Source organism: Molossus molossus, unplaced genomic scaffold (assembly GCF_014108415.1).
Source record: "Molossus molossus isolate mMolMol1 unplaced genomic scaffold, mMolMol1.p scaffold_m16_p_13, whole genome shotgun sequence".
Classification (NCBI taxonomy): Eukaryota; Metazoa; Chordata; class Mammalia; order Chiroptera; family Molossidae; genus Molossus; species Molossus molossus.
The window spans coordinates 93229998-93249283 of record NW_023425348.1 but is presented as its reverse complement, the minus strand read 5'-3'; the positions used below and the strand labels follow the sequence as shown (position 1 = coordinate 93249283).

General features: G+C 46.6%; 1 protein-coding gene across 5 annotated transcripts in view; it reads left to right on the top strand.

Moving 5' to 3' along the window:
• The first annotated feature begins 2126 nt into the window (after positions 1–2126).
• KMT5B (lysine methyltransferase 5B) overlaps positions 2127–19286 on the top strand; it is a 58679-nt gene continuing 41519 nt past the window's right edge. For 2 of the 5 annotated variants that reach the window (XM_036259800.1, XM_036259797.1), the window contains exon 1: positions 2127–2294. The gene's annotated coding sequence lies outside the window, so the exon portion shown is untranslated. Of the gene's footprint in view, positions 2295–2401; positions 2576–12779; positions 12883–19286 lie in introns of those variants that run through there. The other 3 variants (XM_036259798.1, XM_036259792.1, XM_036259795.1) reach the window with 3 other exon arrangements.

Here is a 19286-nt window from a genome sequence, read left to right as displayed (position 1 = left end):
AAGAGAAGGCCTCCAGCTGGCCACACTTATTGTGGAAAGTGCAATTTCTAGCCTCCTCTGAGGGCCACTCCCGCTGTGCCCTCTGACCAGCTCAGCCCTGGCCTCCCTGGGCAGGGACCCCCAAAGGCTTCAAGCCTTCAGCATGGCTCCATCAAGGCGCTGAGCCCCAACTCAGCTCTGCCTGCCCTGGGCCTCTGAGCTGAGGCCGAAAGAGCAGCCAGCAATGCAGGGGGCCGGAGGGAGGGACGGACCCACAGCTGGGGAGCCTGGAAGCTCTGCCGGTCCGCTCACTGTCCCCCGCCAGGCTGTGGGCCCAGCCTGCTCCCTTAAGTCACTGCCCAGAACACTTGGCCTGGCACTGGGCAGTGACTAAATGAAAGTGCCAGCATCTTGGGAGTTTGGGTGCCAGCCCAGGGGTCCTGCTGTGCTGGAGTGGGCTTTGGGAAGCATGGTGTTCCAGGCTGTGAAGGGCTGCCCAGGCACAGGGGGACTTGGGGCCTGGGCACCAAGGCCCTGGAGGGTCGACACTGGGCTATGGCTGCCCATTGGAGGCAGGTGTGCACCCCTCCTGTGGGCACCCAGCTGGGGTGGCAAAGGCAGTCTCAGTGGGATGCAATTTGAGTATCTGGAGCAAAGCGCTAGGAGAATATCGGAAAGAAACTTTAGTGATACATCAGAAACTAATAAAACCAAAGCAATCATTTGTTTGGTGTGACTCCCGAAAGGAAAGTGACAAGGTGAATTCTGATGTCACAGATGAGCCTGAGGCTCGTGGAGTGAAAGAGCACGACTCGGCCTGGGTGTGCTTTGGGAGGGAGGGCCAGAGGCTGGCCCCACACCACCCCCAAGTCAGCCCGCGGGGCAGAGCAGGGAAACCGGAGGAGGTGCGGCCGCCGGGAGGGGCTCTGGTTTCGAAGACCAAGACCTGCCTCTGCCTGTTAAGACACATACCCTAGCAAATCACGTGCCTCAGTTTCCCATCTGTGGAGGGGTCATACCACAATGTCTACCACCTAAGGCCAAGGAGGAGGAACCCGGGGTAAGCCCCCCTGTTGCTGTCGGTTGGATCCCAGTCCCGGGGTCATCCTCACTGCACTGACTGGTCCGTTATGGGCGCCTCCTCTGCGCCGGGCCCAGGACGCGGCCCTTCCCGGAGCCCACCTGCCCACCTCGCCGCTCTGCGGGCCACGCTGGCTTCCCCTCGGTCCCGCAGGACGCCATCCGGTTCTCCTCCCAGGGCCTTTGCACTTGTCGGCCCCACATTCCCTAAGCACCCCCTTTCCCTCACCTATTCCAATCCCCTCTGGGTCCCCACTTCCCTGGGGACACTTCCCAGCCTGCCGGCCCGTGGCCACCTCAGCCTCTGTTGGGGGACTGGGTAAGGGCTCCAGCTCCAGCCACCGGGCCTCAGTTTCCCCACGTTACCCTGGGAACCCACGGGCCCCACCTCCTGGGGCTGTCGTGAGGCGTGAACGGCAGGTGTACTGTTCCCCAGCATTACTGGGGTCCCCGCCCTGCCGTCCCCGCGGCTGCCTGGTGCTGGCACTGCCCGCGGGGGAGTGGGCCCCCCAGGGCAGCCCCGCGCGCAGCAGGGGCCCAGGGAACGGCCCTTGCGCACGCCCCCGCGTGGGCTTCGAGCGTGGACCTGCTGCTAACGACGCCCACTCCCACAACAAAGGCTCGCCTCCGTGGGGCCGCCCCCTCGGCGCCGCCGGGAGGCGCGGGGGGCCGGGGCCTGGCGCCCCCCGAGCGCCGGCGGGGGCGGCCCCGGGGTGCAGCGGCCCCGAGGGCCGGCGCGGGGGCGCGCGAGGCGGCGGCGGGCCGAGGCGGCGCCCAGGGGCGTGCGGCGCCGCCGCCTCCAGCGCGATTTAAAGGGCAGCGAGGGCGGAGGGATCCCGGCGCCGGCTCACGGGATCCCTCCGCCGCTGCGCGGCTCGACGCCGCGTTTTGTCCCTCCGCCGCGGGAGCGCCCGGCGGGGACTCCTTTCTTTCTCGGGTTTCTCCGCCTCCCCCCGCGGAGTCCCGTAAAAGCAACAGAGGTGACTGGGGCGCGAGCCGGCGCGGTGTCCTTCCGCCCGGCCGAGGGCACTCCTGCTCGTGTGTCCAGCGTTCCCGGGCGGCGTCCGGGCGGCTCGCCGGGGGCGGCGGCGCGGCGGCGGCGCGGCGGCGAGGCTCCGGGGCTATGAGGTGAGGGTGTCCGGGCACAGCAGGCGGCAGCGCGGCGCCAGGACCCGGGACGCGAGCCCCGAAGCCGGCGGCTGCCTCGGGGACGCCGCGGCCCCGCGCGAGGCGAGGTGAGGCCGGGGGCGCGGGGGGCGCGGGGGCGCGGCGCGAGGCGCGATGGGGGCGGGGGGCTCCGGCCGCGGCTGGGACTCATTTCCCGGCAGCGGAGGGAGCGGGCGGTGCTGCGGCCGCGCCGCCATCTTGGATTTTACTCTCCATTTTTCTCTGGAATTATTTTTTGGTGATTAATTTTTTGGGGGGACGGGAAGTGTCGCCGGGCAGCGCGGGCCCCCCAGCGCAGCAGCTTGGCAAGGAGCCTCGACGCGCCCCGAGCAGCGGGCAGCGCCCGGCGGTGAGCGGGCTGACGGGCGCCGGCGCGGCGGGCGGCGGGCGGCGGGCGGCGGGCGGGGGGCGGGCCGCGGGGGCGCCGGGCCGGGCGGGGGCCCGGGCGGCGGGTGGGGCGCGGCGGCCGGGCCGCGGGGCCTGCAGGGGGCGCCGCCGCCGGAAGGGAGCGGTAGCGGCCGGCGGGCAGCGCGGGGCCGGCCCGCGGCCGCACGAGGGGAGCAGCCCCGCCGCTCGCGATTGGGGGACTCTGTTTTCCCTCTTCTCCAATGGGCAGCCGTGCTCGGGCTCGCCCAATCTGCTCCCTCGGCCGCGCTCGACTCGGGGTTGTTGTTGTTGTTGGGGCTCGAGCCTCCGTTCGGCTCCCCTCGCGGGCCGCCCCCACCCCTGGCCGCCCCGCGGCTGACAGCGGCCCCGGCGCCCGCGCCCCGGTCGCCCCGGTCGCCCCGGGCCCCCGCACTCCAGCCGCTTCCCCTCCCGCCGGCCGGCGCCTCGGCCCCGAGGAAACGCGGGGGTCCCGCGGAGTGACTGTCCTTCCACGTCCCGAAGGACGACGCGTGTCGGCGTCGCTCCACCTAGGCGAGGGGAAGCGTGTGTTCAGATGACAGTTCGACCCGACTTGGCGGACGGTGCGGAGGCGCGTTGGACCCGGAGACCCTGGCTCGCTCTCTGTTCGGGTCCTTGGGCCCGGTGCTGGAGCTCGAACTTCGCCTCCCTGGAGTGGGGAACCTTGCGGATACCGAGGGCGTGAAACTGTGTTCTTCGAAGTTAATTTTTAAGAACTTGCCAAAGGAAAGTCACTCGGGGCGGGGGTGGGGGTGTCTGCAATAGTGGGCAGATGAACTGGGGGGTTGTGCTTGTGATTTTTCATCAGGACCTTTTTAGATTTGAACTACTTCGATATAAAGTACAGTTAAGCATGGCCTTGAGGCGCTGAAGACGGCAGGGGAGGGTCATCAGGGGAAACAGGTGCCAACTGAAACTTTTTTCCTTGCGTCTTTAATACTGAGAACACGCCTGTGATTTCTGATGATTAGTAGTAAGAGCATAAACATTTTGAAAAGAGAAGAGGAAGTCATTTTTGCCTCAAATAACCACAGATAATTGAACACGTTGAAAAGTGTCTTTAAAGTTACTTGTGTCTATAGTAGATACAAGTTTACTTTGTAGACAAAGTTTAGCAACTATAGGTGTGGCCCTGTCATTGTTGAGGCTCCCTATCTATATTCCAAGATTAAAGTCCATGCATGCTTGAATCCCAGTATGTGTGGGAACTCAGGCCCATTTTTCAGTTTTTAATCCCTGAACCTTGTACACTGCTCTCCCTTTCCCAGGCGCTGCTGGTTTCCATGCCTGGTGCCTTTTGGTGGCATCCAGCCCAGCATTCCTGCGTCCTCCCCCCATTCGCACTCATCCTTCAGAACGGCCCTGTGACAATGTTACCTCCTGGTGAAACCTCTTGCATAGGTGCAGGGGCTGGCCCACTCAGGGGAATGCACACTTCCTGTGTTCCCTGAGCAGTGGTTACATTGTGTTAGATTGGGTTGTTTGTTTGCCCCTATCCTTAGCTTTTTTGTGAGCTTATTATTTATCTCCTTCTTTTGGGGGCAAGTAGAGAGGTGTTCAATAGACACTTGAAAGTGTTAAGTTTATTAATCTCTAAGTTATCAAGTTCAGCAGTTTGTTTTTAGTTTGTTTTTAGTTTTTCAGAATGTCCATTCTGATATTATTAAAAACATTGTTATTAGCAAATCAACTTAGTTTGAGAATGAAGTGAATGTTATGGATATTTATTCTTTATAAAGAGAGCAGGGCTGTTTTTGTTACCTGTAAACTTTGAAATTGAACTTTCAGAGTCGTTTCCAAGTGCTCTCTTGCCTGTATTTTCATTTGTCTCTGGTACACACTGAACTGCTTATGCTTTAAGCTCTGCATACTTGAAGCAAATACCAGTGGGGAGTACAGGGGAGGTGGGTTGGGTGGGGAGTACATCCAAATATACATGTGAAGGAAGTGGTAGCAGGTTGTCTGCACATCTTTTTGAGCATAGAGTTTTGTGGGTGGGGGATGTTGATTTGTAATTTTCCCCTGGGTCATATAAATTTGTCATTGAACCCGAGTTTTCTTTATATGAATATCAATTTGTTATAGGACATGAATATGTGGCCCCAGTTGTGCTGTGAAGACATTTATTTGTGTGAGTAGCATCTGAACAGCTCCCTGTTCACAGGAATGCTCTGCCCATGGCTTATGAGAGCTAATCCTATCAGATAAATCACATTATTTATACTTTCATTATTTTAGATGAGCTTTAATTTCCACTCTCTAAAATCCTTCTCCATGGGCAAGAGTTACAGGACTCTGTCAGCCTTCAAATACTCTTAATTGTTGTCTTCCACACAGTATTAAAGACAAGGACCATGTGTCTTTTTCTCACTGTGACACATTGTTGGTCACATAGATACACTAAATAAACTCAGAGAGAGAGAGTAGAACTGGGCAGATGTATCTCAGATGCAGCTTTATGCAGTAGAAATAAGTTTTATGTATAAGATGTAACTTAATTTTTCAGCTTGATTTTGTTACTTTTTTGGGGGGGGTGCTGGATAAAAACATTTTACTGACATGTCTTGGTGTAGGAATTGGTTTTAATTGCTATAAAAACCACAAACTCGCCCTGGCTGGTTTTGCTCAGCGGTTAGAGCATCGGCCTGCGGTCCAGAGAGACCCAGGTTCGATTTCCCGCTAAGGGCACGTACCTCGGTTGCAATTTGTCCCCGGCCCTGGTTGGTCATGCGGGTGGCAGCCACTCGATGTGTCCCTTTCACATCGATGTTTTTTCTCTCTCTCTCTCTTCCTCTCTCTCCTTCTCACTCTGTCTGAACAAAAAATGGAAAAATGTCCTCGGGTGAGGATAAAAAAACAAACAAAAAACACAAACTCAAATTATTACAAGATAAAACTAGCCAGCGTATTTTAAATTGCAAGTACTAGGGAGTTCTAAATATTAGAACACAGTGGTTTGGAAAGTAACTTTTTCTTGGGTAGACTGCCAACTTTGAAATCTTAAAATATATGCTTTCTGTGAGAAGCTCTTAAGTTTGAAATGAGAATTAAACCATGCAGTTTCAATGACTTAGTTCCATTGAAAGATCTATGCAAGGAAAGGATCCCCAAATGAGGAAGTATCCTAGGATTTTGTCTAGAGCAGTGGTTCTCAACCTTCCTAATGCCGCGACCCTTTAATATAGTTCCTCATGTTGTGGTGACCCCCAACCATAAAATTATTTTTGTTGCTACTTCATAACTAATTTTGCTACTGTTAAGTCTTAGGCAACCCCTGTGAAAGGGTCGTTCAACCCCCAAAGGGGTCGCGACCCACAGGTTGAGAACCGCTGAAAGGATTTTTAATGGGGGGGTGCGGGGGGCAACTTTCCTTATATTCTTTGTTTGTTTCTGCCACTCAACAATTGGCATTCTTTTTTATTTATTTATTTATTTTTACTTTATTGATTTTTAGAGAGAGAGGAAGGGAGAGGGAAAGAGAAATATTGATGAGAGAGAACATGATTGCCTGCCTCCTGCATGCCCCCCCCCACTGGGAATTTGGTTCACAACCGGGCATGTGCCCTGACCGGGAATCAAACTGGTGACCTGCTGGTGCATGGATCGACGATCAACCACTGAGCCACACCAGCTGGACTCCTTAAATTCTTTCTACCAATGCTACATCCCCCTCCCAAAAGAAAAATCTCTACAAATCAGCTACTTTAGTTCTCACTATAATTCCCTTTGTACCCAATAATTGAGTGTTCCCTAGAACTGTTGGCTGGGAGGAAAGGTCATACCTGATCAATATTTATTAATGAGATTGGAATTTCTCTTTGTTCTAGTCAAATTAAAGAACACTTTTCACTTAAAACCAACCTTGTTTTATTCAACAGACATGTTCCCAAATTTTAGTCATGCACACTTATTTTAAGTTCATTACAGGATTTTACTGTTTTAAAGGCGTGCTTTAGAGAGAATCCATCTGTACAGGAAAGAATCATCACCTTATTTTTGTAAAGTTAATGTTAGACATTGTCTAACATTAGCTTTTGATCCCAGTATTGCTCAGAGGCAGTAAGTTAGTGTAGCTATAATATCTTTATATAGTTCTTGATGGAACCAGGAATCATTTGCCTTAACTGTAAAATATTCTCACAAAAGGGAAAAAAAATCACTGATTTCCATAATTATTGATGCTCTGAATTATGTTTTGCTTCATAATTTTTCTTTCATTGTGCTGAGGGGTCCCAAGGACCATGACTGGTGTTGTCACTCCCTGTGTCTGGCTCCTGCTCTACCAGCCAGACTGGGGGCTGGCTGGTGTGCGTGTGAGAAAAACTCAACCACCACACAGGCTTCTAGGGTTGTATATAATTATGACTGCTGTATAAACATAGAATTCTGGGACTAGTTGAAGGACCACTGCAGTAAGTATCAATACTTGGTTCAAGTTTACTGTCATTATTATTTCCTTTATTGATTTTAGAGAGAGAGGAAGTGAGAGGGAGAGAGAGAGAAACATTGATGAGAGAGAACAACGATTGGCCGCCTCCTGCATGCTCCTCACTGGGGATCGGGCCCACAACCTGGGCATGTGTCCTGACTGGGAATCAAACTGGCAACCTCTTGGTGCATGGGTCCATGCTCAACCACTGAGCCACACTAGCCAGACTACTCTCTCATTATTTATATAAGACATTGCTAGGGCCAAGTCTCAGTTTCTTCATCTGTAAAATAATTAAATATTAATCTCAGATCGATTCCAATCCTATATTATAATTTATTTTTTACACTTATTTGCCACCCTATTTTCTTCTAAAGGCTATTTTAATCATATTTTGACTAATTGGTTTACATAGTTCATCTGCATATTCCATATAGTTGTACTCCTTTTTTAAAAATCCAGTTGATGGAATAGCTTACAGTCAATGGGTTTTTAAATTATGAGACTCAGGTATATCAGTGGTCCCAAAAGCTTGATTCTTAAGGTCTCTATGGCTCCTACTTGTCACTTACATCTCTGCAAGATGTCTTATTTTCTGTATTATAACAGCACTAAAGACAAAAGTAAATAGACCTGGGAAGCGCTCCTCAGCAAAAAGCCTCATTATTTCTGACCGATGCACATGTCTCCCAGATACCGACCGGAGTGAATCCCCAGGCTGCAGCTTAAACACTAGGGGTCTAGACCCAGCCTTACCACTTAAGAGTGATTTGACTTCAGAAAAGCAACTTCATTTCTGGGCTTTAGCCATCTCATTTGTAGTGATAATACCTGTCTCACCTACATCATAGGGCTGTCAAGCTGGGTCCTATGTGTTAGGGTAAAACAAACGTCTGTGTTCTAATTGTGCATCTTTATAGGAGCACCTGGTCTCTAATGTAGGAACAGCAGATCTCTAATGGCACTGGAATTGCCTCTCAGGTTTTAGGCAAAAGACTCCTTCAATGAAGGGTCAGTCTGTTTCCTATTCTGTAGACTGATTTTCCTGAAAGCTGAAGCTCTTGTGCGCCCTCTAGTGTTCCCTGGATACCACCAATATTCCAGCACCATGAACAGTGCCCACTGGCTCCCTGTAGGTTCTTGATAAATGTTGTATTGAGTGGTTCTAAATCTGCAGAATAATTCATTCTGTCTGTCTGTCTGTCTGATTTGTATGACAAGGTTTGAAGTATCTGATAAAGTTTAATGATCCCTGAGGTTTCTTTTTATTTCAAAGGAAATGCTTATGTGGCACATGTGGAGGGATAATATATTTTTAGCAAGAAAACCAACCTACTCTTAGAAAGGTGGAGCTTCCCAACTGAGGAGTAAAGAGGGGCCTGATCCTTCAGCCAGTGAGCCAGTGGAATCTGGGGCTAGAAAGAAACCTCCCTTTCCCTCCCCCTTAAAAAATAAACAAAAACAGACCTCATTCAGGGTCCAGGAGGATTTAGACAAAGCCAGTTGCCTCAGAAACTATTTGTTCACTGGATATAAATAGATCCCAGGAGTGTTTTGACCCCAAAAAAGGTGATTGTTTCTGTATTTATACTTCTGATTTATTTTTCCTGATCATCCAATCTGTAGTCTGTTCCCACATTATTCTGTCTCCTAACATCCTACGTGTTGTTTCCTCTAGAGCTGTTACCAGAATTTATAGTTTCATGCTTAATAGATTGTTTATCTCTTGTCCCACACTGTACTCTGAGCACCATGAAATCAGGAATCATGTCTGTTTTGTTATAGGGTCTTATTATTCAAATATGATACAAAGTACAGTAAGTCCTCATGTAACACTGTAGATAGGTTCTGTGACTTTAAGGAAAATGACATGTAATGAAACCAATTTTACCATAGGTTAATTGATATAAACAAGAGTTAAGCTCCTATGGCATCTCATCAGGATTATAACAAAATGACATTATTGGAGGATTTGCTATATGTTGAAAATTTTGAGTGAGGATTTTATTGCTTGCTTTCTTCTTTTTTTAATCCTCACCTGAGGATATTTTTCTACTTATCTTCATATAGAATGGGAGGGAGGTAGAGAGAGGGAGAGAGAGAAATATTGACGTGAGAGGGGCACATGGACTGGTTGCCTCCCATATGACCCCGACCAGGGCCAGGGCCTGAACCACAACTGAGGTACATGCCCTTGACTGGAATTGAACCCGAAACTGTCTGGTCTGCGAGCTGTTGCTCTAACCACTGAGCAGACTGGCCAGGGCTGTATTGCTTTCTTATATGGTGTCTAAATCCCAGTCTTTGTTTAATTTTTTCTAATTCTCTAAGACTTGCTCTCATTTGTAAAATAGGGTGATAGTAGTATCTTATGTGTTACTGTATAATTTTTTATTAGGTAAATATATTTAATATATTGTGTATGTTAAAGGGCTGTGATGGAGGCGAATGACATAATACATGTAAAATTATCAGCACAGACCTTGGTTCATAGTTAGAGCAAAAGTGTGAAATTGTACTCAGAAAACTAGTGTTAACGAGGTGTCTCTGTTGTGCCCAGGACTGCCAAATTGTCCCTACAGCATTCAGTTGTTCATTCATTTTAAACAAATTTTTTTTTATCCTCACCTGAGGACATTTTTGCATTTACCTTCAGATAGAGCCAGAGGGAGGAAGAGAGGGAGAGAGAAACATCGATGTGAGAGAGACACATCGACTGGATGCCACCCACACAACCCCAACCGGGCTGGGGACAAACCGCAACCAATGTACGTGCCCTTAGCGGGAACCGAATCCAGGACTCTCTGGTCCGCAGGCCAATGCTCTAACTGCTGAGCCAAACCGGCCAGGGCCACTTTTTTTTTTTTAATATGTTCTTACTGAGTTTTTAGAGAAAGAGGAAGGAGGGGAGAGAGAGAAACATCAGTCGGCTCTCTCCTGCACGCCCCCTACTGGGGATTGAGCATGTGCCATAACAGGGAGTCAAACCCCAGAGCTCTCAGTCCATGTGGTGGCACTCAACTCAGTCCACTGAGCCACACTGGCTGGGCTTCACTCACATCTTGAGCAGACAATTATTTAAATGTGTAGTGGATGCTGTGCTGGGCATTTAACAGTGCGTAACCCCACACCCTGTAAGTGGGGATGCTGCTCTGCAAGACCTGGCTCTCCACAGTGCCAGTGCGTCTCTTGCTCATTTTATTTATTTCTCTTTCCTCCCCTTCTTCCTGTCAGTAAAGCTCAAACAAAAAAAGTTTAGTTTCATGTATTGGTAGCAGCACACTATGTTGTCAGAAGAAGTGAATTGCTTTAGGCAGATAATTCATCTCCCTGAGCCTGTTTCTTTTGCTCTGAAATTCTGTGATTCTCTGAAGTAAAATAATGTCGGAATGCTTAGTACTCTGTGAAGTCCTTTTTGTTAATGTTACTCTCTTCACAGCCCCACTCTGTCCTGACTTCTAACATCTTAGGCCAGCTTCACCTGGGCAGTGCTCCTTTTCTCACGTTTTGCAAATCCACACTTTTTCATCTTTCCTGCAAACGTGTTTTCTCCGTAGTACCAACTCAGTTAATGGCAACCTTGCAGTTGCCCCAACTAAAACTTTTGCCCCAACTAGAGATTTCTGACTCATTTGAAATTCCTTCCTGCCCCTTACCACTGAAATCTAATTTGTTACTGAGTCTTGCCAAGCTTATATTTGAAACACCAGTGCTTTTCTCTCTTCCCACTCACTGCTTCTGTTGCAGTTAATTTTCTAACTGGTCTCTCTGTCTCTGATCACATGGCTTCCCCCAGTGGGATCCTTTCTAGAGTACACTTGGGCAGATTCTCTAACCTTTCATCTGTATAGCAACAACAATTATGAGAATTAAATTATAAAATGAATGTAGGAAGCACTAAATGAGCAGAGGAGCTATGTTTATTGGTGTGTTTTTAAAATGGAGTTACAGTAAGAAAAAATGTTTTACCAGATACACAGCAAGCTAAATTCCACTGTAACAAAATCTATAGTCCCTCTGAATGTTGATTGTTAGGTGTAGCTTGGCATGATTTTTAATTCTACTTTGTTGCCACAGGTCACATCCCTCTCTTTGGGAGCAGTGCAAGAGCATAGCCCATCTCAGCTCTGTAGCATAGATTCGCACCCCTGGTCCTTTTTTTATTCTCTTGAAAACTTGTACTTTTTTAATGGAAGAAGTGATGTGATTTTTTTTTCTTGTGGGAGCTATGGTAGAGTGAGGAGTAGAGGGGAAATGTCTGCTTGATTGTTTAAGGTTTTGTGAATAATGTGCCAACATGCCTGGCCCTTTATTTCTGCCTTAGTTACTCAAAAAGAGAGAGTTCGATATAATTATTTTATTAGCAATTTCTGCTCATTCAACCCTTTTGATAAACCAAGGAGGTAGGCCCTATTTTCATTTTACTAATGAGGCATTAACAAGGTTAAATGACTTGTCTGTGGTCATACTGCTAGAGAGGAATGAGAGGGAGCTAGGGTAGGACCTAGACACTTTGACTCCATCCAGAGCCATGTCCTGAACCACTGTGTCTACTGGAACCTGCAAAGTCTACCACCTGACCAACTCAGTCTTGACCTTTAAGACCCACCCCAAGAATTGCCTTTTGGAAGTTTTTCTTCCCCGTCTGTGCTCAGTAAGAATGGATTACTCTTTGTTCTACTTACCTTAGAGCTCCTGTGGAACTGTGGGCTGTACTTGCAGACTTTTAACACTAGGTGGCATCTGTTTATAGAAAAGTAAAAGCTGTTTGGGTCTCAGAAAACAGTAACAAAGGAAGCATCCTTAATTTTATTCATAGGCCCTACCAGGTAAATAGGTGGATCAGATATGGAAAGATGGGCAAGCAGATTTGTTTGTTCGTTTGTTTGTTTGGAATTACCCTCAAATATATCAGCTAAAACCTTTATTTAAAAAAATACCTACTGAGATAGTTGGAGACACAAATCTTTCTTATGTAAAATCCTTTGTTGTGGTATATATCAGACCTGAGTAAATAAGGAACTATCAAGGAATATTTGAGAGGGTTTATTACACGCCCAGCTGTAGTGTTATAAATGTCTGTTGACTCACCAGTTGTGTATATTTTGCTGTTTAAAATATTCTGCTAAAGCCCTGGCTGGGTATCTCAGTTGGTTAGAGCATCATCCTGATAAGCCAAGGTTGCAAGATCAATCCCCAGTCAGGGCACATACAGGAATTAACCAGTGAATGTGTAAATAAGTGGAACAACAAATCCATGTCTCTCTCTCTCTCTCTCTCTCAAATCAGTTAAAAACTTTTTTTGTAAAGTTCTAAATAAAAAATTCTAGTAGTTTTAGTTTTAAATTTTTTTATTTTTTATCCTCACTTGAGGACATTTTTCCATTTTTTGTTCAGATAGAGTGGGAGGGAGAGAGAGAGAGGGAAATATCGACGTGAAAGAGACACATCGAGTGGCTGCCTCCCACATGACCCAACAAGGGCCGGGGACAAACCACAACCGAGGCACATGCCCTTAGTGGGAACCGAACCCGGGTCTCTCTGGACCACAGGCCGACGCTCTAACCGCTGAGCCAAACCAGCCAGGGCTAGTTTTATTTTTATTGTAAATTTTATACAAACATAAAAATGTTCAATCACAATACTTCCAAGGAAGGTCTTGTTTAACTGGGCTTAATTTAAGCACTATACGTGTGAGTAATTAACATGTATGATTTATCTTCAGACTTCCATATTGCTCTCTCTGTAGCTGTGTTTCATACCTGCAGTTGAAGAAGGGAAATGACTAGTTTTTAAAGTGTGTTTAAAACAACTTTTTAAAGGTATTTAAAATCTTTTTTCCTGTGATACGTTGGAACTTTGTGTGTTTCTAAAGTCTGTTAACTGTAAACATTTTTACTTTGGTTTACTTTTTTGTGGTCTCTGTATTAGTTTCCTGTGGGTAACGTATCAAACGACCACAAATTTGGTGGCTTAAATCAACAAATGTATTTATTCTCTCTCTGTTCTGGAGGGCAGAAGTTCACCACCCAGTTTCACTGGCCAAAATCAAGGTATGGGTAGGGCTCCCTCCAGAGGCTCTAGGAGAGAACTGCTCTTTGTCTCTCCAGCTTCTGGTGACCATGGCATTCCTTTGCTTGTGGCCACGTCACTCTAATCTTTGCCTCTCCTCTTGAGTGTGTTAAATCCCCCTCTGCCCCTCTCTTATAAGGGTACATGTGGTGACATTTAGGGCCCACCCAGCTAATGCCTTCCATCTGAAAATCCATAATTTAATTACATCTTCAAAGACCCTTTTCCTTATAAGCTAACATTTACAGATTTGATATCTTTGGGGATCATTTTCCAGCCTCCTACAGCATTCTTTAGAGCAGTTACTGCACACGAGCATAGTGAGCGATGCTCTCCGGTAGCCCTCCCGAAAGGGTGGAGCATTACTGTGCATCGGTGGGAAAGGGCTCGCAGTCAGGCCGTTCTCTTGCTGGGTCAGTGGGGCCTTGCCCCCTGGCTGCTTGGGAAAGCTGTGGAATTGACTGGAGCAAAATGCATATGAGTTTGACTCTACAACATCTGGCAAGAGAAGGCAGAAGTGATACTTTTAATAATATCATGATGAGTGATTATTGTACAAGTACCTATAAAGACCTATTCTTTGCTCTGGAGTTTGGTGCTAGGTACCCAATCAACATTGAATTTTCACGATACCTCCAGTCATAGCAACAGCTCTGCCTTAGGTGAAGGCTTAATTGTGAATTCAGAAAAACAAAATTCTCCAAGGGTTCTTTTTCACAGCATTAGTTGAACTCCGACAAGGCATCTAAATTCTCAAATGAAGTTTGTTTCTGACAACAGTATTTATAGGAGCAAGTTTTAAGGTTACAAGTGTGATCATGAATTGTGTGATCATGAATTCATGGTAATTTTCTAACAAATTGACAACCGGACAGTTACCCTGTTAAACTGCATTGTAGTCTTATGATGGGGTATTGATCATAGGTGCTCCTGATAGCTTTGCAGGGATTCATTTTGGCCCCATCATGTGAATTATTACTAGAGGATTCCATGGAACCTTGGATATATATTGATTGCAGATGGATTTGGAGTAGCCATTGATAAAGACCAATTTGGAATTCTTTGATATATTGTAGGGTTCTTTTGTGTGTGTGGTTTTGTTGTTGTTGTTGTTGTTTTTGTGATACGTGCCCCTAGTGGGAACCGAACCCAGGACTCTCTGGTCCTCAGGCCAATGCTCAACCACTGAGCCAAACTGGCCATGGCTGTAGGATCCATTTGTAATTTTAGATTTGAAGGAAAGAACTAATAACCACTTGGGCTTATATGTAGCAGTTAGGTTTGAGTCTAGAAAGCAGGGTATGAATGGACCTGTAGTGTTTGGACCTTGTGCTAGGTTCTGGTTGTATAAAAGTGTACCTTAGCTTGTTTATAATGCAGTGGGGAAGACAAGTGCCATCAAGTAATTGCATAAAGGAGTGTATACAGTTGTAATAAGCTCCATGAAGGAGAAATATTAAAGCACGCAACAAGGCAGTCTATGGGGTTGAGGACTGAGCGGTGGGACTGGTGGGCAGGCTGGCAGTATCCCAAGTTTAAAGGCCAGTGCTGGAAAGATGCTCAGCCCCCTAGAGGAATGTAAACCAGACCAGACTGTGTCAGGAGTAGTAGCTGGGCTGGATCTGCAAGCCCTATAGTCGTGGTCAAGGTAAATTCTGTTAATGGTAGTTCTTAACAATTCCAAATGCTTTATGTTTGCTATTGCATGTAATTTTCACATGACATAGGCCAGACATGTAAGGACCCAGAAGGTGAAATCGATTTTCCACTTCACTAGTGGGATGTTGTTGGAAATGAACATAGCCAGAGTGGTCTCACTCCTCATCCAGTGTGGGCACTTTTTTTTGTTCTTTTAGTGTGTGTCTTTTGTTTTATCTTTGAATAGTGCTTTCTCTTGATTTTGTGCTTTTTATTTGTGTTTGTCTTCCTTCTGCTTATTTTATTTTATTTATTAATTTATCCTCACCTGAGGACATTTTCCATTTTTCTGTTCAGATAGAGTGGGAGGGAAGAGAGAGAGAAACATCGACGTGAAAGGGATACATCGAGTGGCTGCCACCCACACGACCAACCAGGGCCGGGGACAAACTGCAACCGAGGTACGCGCCCTTAGCGGGAACTGAACCCGGGTCTCTCTGGACCCCAGGCCGACACTCTAACCGCTGAGCCAAACCAGCCAGGGCCCTTCTACTTATTTTAAATGTAAAGATCCTGAGAGTCTGGGATGATGACACTTGAGTATCACAAAGTCCAGAAGTTAAGGTGTCAAGTCTGCGGAAGTATTTCAGTGACATGTTAGATTTCCCATCAATGTAGAAGTCTAAGTTTTAAATGGCTATATTAAAGTTTTAGAAATGGTTTTAACTTGCATACATATGAATGATGCAGAAGGATTCTTGGGGTCTTTTTTTTCCTTTTTATATATATCTTTAAAATTATTACAAAAATAATAACTCATTTTGAAAAGTTGAACCCTTTGAAGAATATTTCATATAACAGGTAAAAATTGTTTTATACTCTCATTCTTTAGGGATAATAATACTATTAATCATTTGGTGTATTGTTTTGTTAGCAAGTTGTAACTGAATCACTTAAAATGTTTGCTCTGCTTTTTCTCAATAAAGACTTCCAAAAGATTTCTAGCAAGCTAGAGCCTGCTTTTTAACAATGTGTATTACCGTTCCTTTTCAACCACTTGGGGATTGTTTCATTGCCACTGGATAATTTCTCTAAGATAAACTGCAGACAAGTTCAGCATGTAAACTGGTTAGAGAGTTCTTGGTAATGTCACAGGAATTATGTTAAAATTTTTGATAGTCATTCAGAATCAATGTTTTCATTTTTTTCTGACAGATTTTTTAAAAATCCTGCTTGGTGGCCCTGGTCCGTTTGGCTCAGCAGTTAGAGCATCAGCCCGTGGACCAGTGAGTCGCGGGATCCATTCCCATCAGGGGCACGTGCCTCGGTTGCAGTTTGTCTCCAGCCCTGGTTGAGTTCGTACAGGAGGCAACTGGTCGATGTGTCTCTCACATCGATGTTTCTCTCTCAAAGAAAAATACTGGTTTGTGTTTAGAACATTCAGCAAAAAACTGCTGTCCAAAAGCTTTAAGTAAAAGCAGATTGGAACCACACTTCTCAAGTTGGGCATAAGCAGTTAACTCAGAAGTCACTAAACAGTTTCTAGTCCTCTATGTCCATAAAGGGACAATGGGGGTCCATCACTGCTGGGAATAGAGTGCGCACTTTACTGAACTAAGCACTTTTTTTTTTTTTTTTAAGGATATCAACATTTTTATTTTATTTTATTTTATTTACTGATTTTAGAGAGAGGAGGGGAGAGGGAGAGAGAGAGAGAAACATCGATGAGAGAGAACATCGATTGGCCGCCTCCTGCAACAGCCCCCATTGGAGATTGGGCCCACAACCTGGGCATATAGCCTGATTGGGAATCGAACCTGTGACCTCTTGGTGCATGGGGTTACGCTCAACCACTGAGCCACTGCAGCCAGGCTGAACTAAGCACATTTTTAATGAAACAATTCGTGTGCTTTCTTTTGAAGCCTTTTCAAGTATCAGATTATTTTTTCCCAATTATACATAAATAGGTTTACTATAAACATTTTTGGGGAAAATTTTAAAATATTAATCCCATTCCCTCAAAGATAGCCATTCTCTTGTTTGGAATAGGGGGTGGTATGGTGTGTGTATGCTTTTTCCTGTAGTGGTATTGTAGCATGATTAGAAGTTTCCTCTTTAAACACTCCTCTACAGAATTCTGTAAATACTTTCCTCTTTAAAATTTAGCGACTCTTTTTTTTTTTACCCTCACCCGAGGACATTTTTCCATTTTTTGTTCAGATAGAGTGGGAGGGAGGGAAGGAGGGAGAGAGAGAAAAAGAGAGAGAGAGAGCGAGCGCGAGAGAGAAACATCGATGCAAAAGAAACACATCGAGTGGCTGCCACCTACACAACCCAACCAGGGCCGGGGACAAACTGCAACCGAAGTACATGCCCTTAGCGGGAACCAAACCTGGGTCTCTCTGGACCACAGGCTGACACTCTAACCACTGAGCCAAACCAGCCAGGGCTTAGCAATTCTTAATTTAGCACTTTTCCAATATGTTTTATATTACCATAAATAGTCCTCCCTTTTATTTGTGGTTGGTATTAGAATCTGAAGCATGTGCTTCCTTCCCCACCTATTGGTCCAGTGAAATCCATAAGGTGAATCTTCCTTTCCTATTGGTTAGTGTCAGGGGGGGGTAGTCACTGCATATCCTTGGGGCCTGGTTGCATCGTTTTTGTGAACACTCATAAAAATGGAGCAAAGCTTGCACAATACCCTCAGGAATTCCACCCTATTTCCACACTCAGATGATCTTTATTTAGTCCAGAGAATTTACTAATCTCTTTGTTTAAAAACTGTCTTGTTTATTACTTTTAAAATGGGAAAGGGGAGAGAGAGAGAGAGAGAGAGAGATCAGTGTGAGAGAGAAACATTGATCAGTTGCCTCCCAAACGTGCCCTGACTGAGGATCAAGTCCGCAACCTAGGTATGTGCCTTGACCAGGATTCGAACCCACCACCTTTCGGTGTACAGGATGGCGCTCCAACCAGTTAACCAGGGCAATAAAAAAAATAGTTTTTGGCCCTGGCTGGTTTTGCTCAGGGGTTAGAGCGTTGGCCCTAGAGCGCAGACCAGAGAGTCCCAGGTTTGGTTCCTGCTAAGGGCATGTACCTCGATTGCAGTTTGCCCCCAGCCCCGGTTGGGGCCGTGTGGGTGGCAGCCACTCGATGTGTCTCTCTCACATTGATGTTTCTCTCTCTCTCTTCCTCCCGTTCTATCTGAAGATAAATGAAAAACGAAAACAAAAAAACAGTTTTTGTTTAATATGTTTTTATTGATTTTAGAGAGAAGAAGGGAGAGGGAGAGAGAGAGAAACATTGCCTCTCACATGCTCCTTACTGGAGATCAAACCCAAAATGTGAGCCCTGGCCAGTTTGGCTCAGCGGTTGGAGTGTCGGCCTGCGGACCAGAGAGTCCCGGGTTCAGTTCCCATTAGGGGCAAGTACCAAAAAAAAAAAAACCTGACGTGCTCTGACCAGGAATCTAACCAGTGACTTTTTGGTGCATGGGTCAATGCTCAACCACTGAGCCACACTGACCAGGCTAGAACTACTACTTTTTTTTTTTTTAACCCTCACCTGAGGATATTTTTCTATTTATCTTCAGATACAGTGGGAGAGAGTGTGGGAGGGAGAGAGAAACATCAATGTGAGAGAGACACATCGACTGGTTGCCTCCTGCATAACCTCAACGAGGGCTGGGGACAGAACCACAACCAAGATATGTGCCCTTGACTGGAATTGAAGCCACGACTCTGGTCCAATGGCCAACGCTCTAACCACTGAGCAAAACTTGCCAGGGCTAGAACTTTTTTTTTTTTTTAATTTTTTTTTCTTTATTGATTTTAGAGAGAGGGGAAGGGAAAAGGAAAGAGACAAAATCATTGAAGAGAGAGAACATCGATTGGTCGCCTCCTATATGCCCCCCCACTGGGGATTTGGCCCACAAGCTGGGCATGTGCCCTGACTGGGAATTGAACTGGCGACCTCTTGCTGCATGGGTCAACGCTCAACCACTGAACCAGGCTAGAACACTGGCCAGGCTAGAACTTCTTTTTATTTTCTCCTTTACCTCTTGAACATTTTTATTTTATTTCATTTTATTTATTTATTTTTGTTTCAGGTATTTCTCCTTTTTCCCCCCATTGACACCCTCCTCCCAATCCTGCACCCCCCTAGCCCCCAGAACTTCTTCCTTCCTTCCTCACCCAAGGACATTTTTGCATCTATCTTCAGATAGAGTGGGAGGGAGAGAGGGAGGAAGAGAGAGAGAGAAACATCGATGTGAGAGAGACACATCGAGTGGTTGCCACCCACATGACCCCAACGGGGGCTGAGGACAAACTGCCACCGATGTATGTGCCCTTAGCGGGAACTGAACCTGGGTCTCTCTGGATTGTGGGCCAACACTCTAACCTCTGAGCCAACCGCCAAGGGCCAGAACTTCTTTTTTAAAAACATTCATTGTGGGCTCTTCTCCACATAGCAAGTAGCTGATGGGCCTTTAAGACTAACTTGGATCATGTCA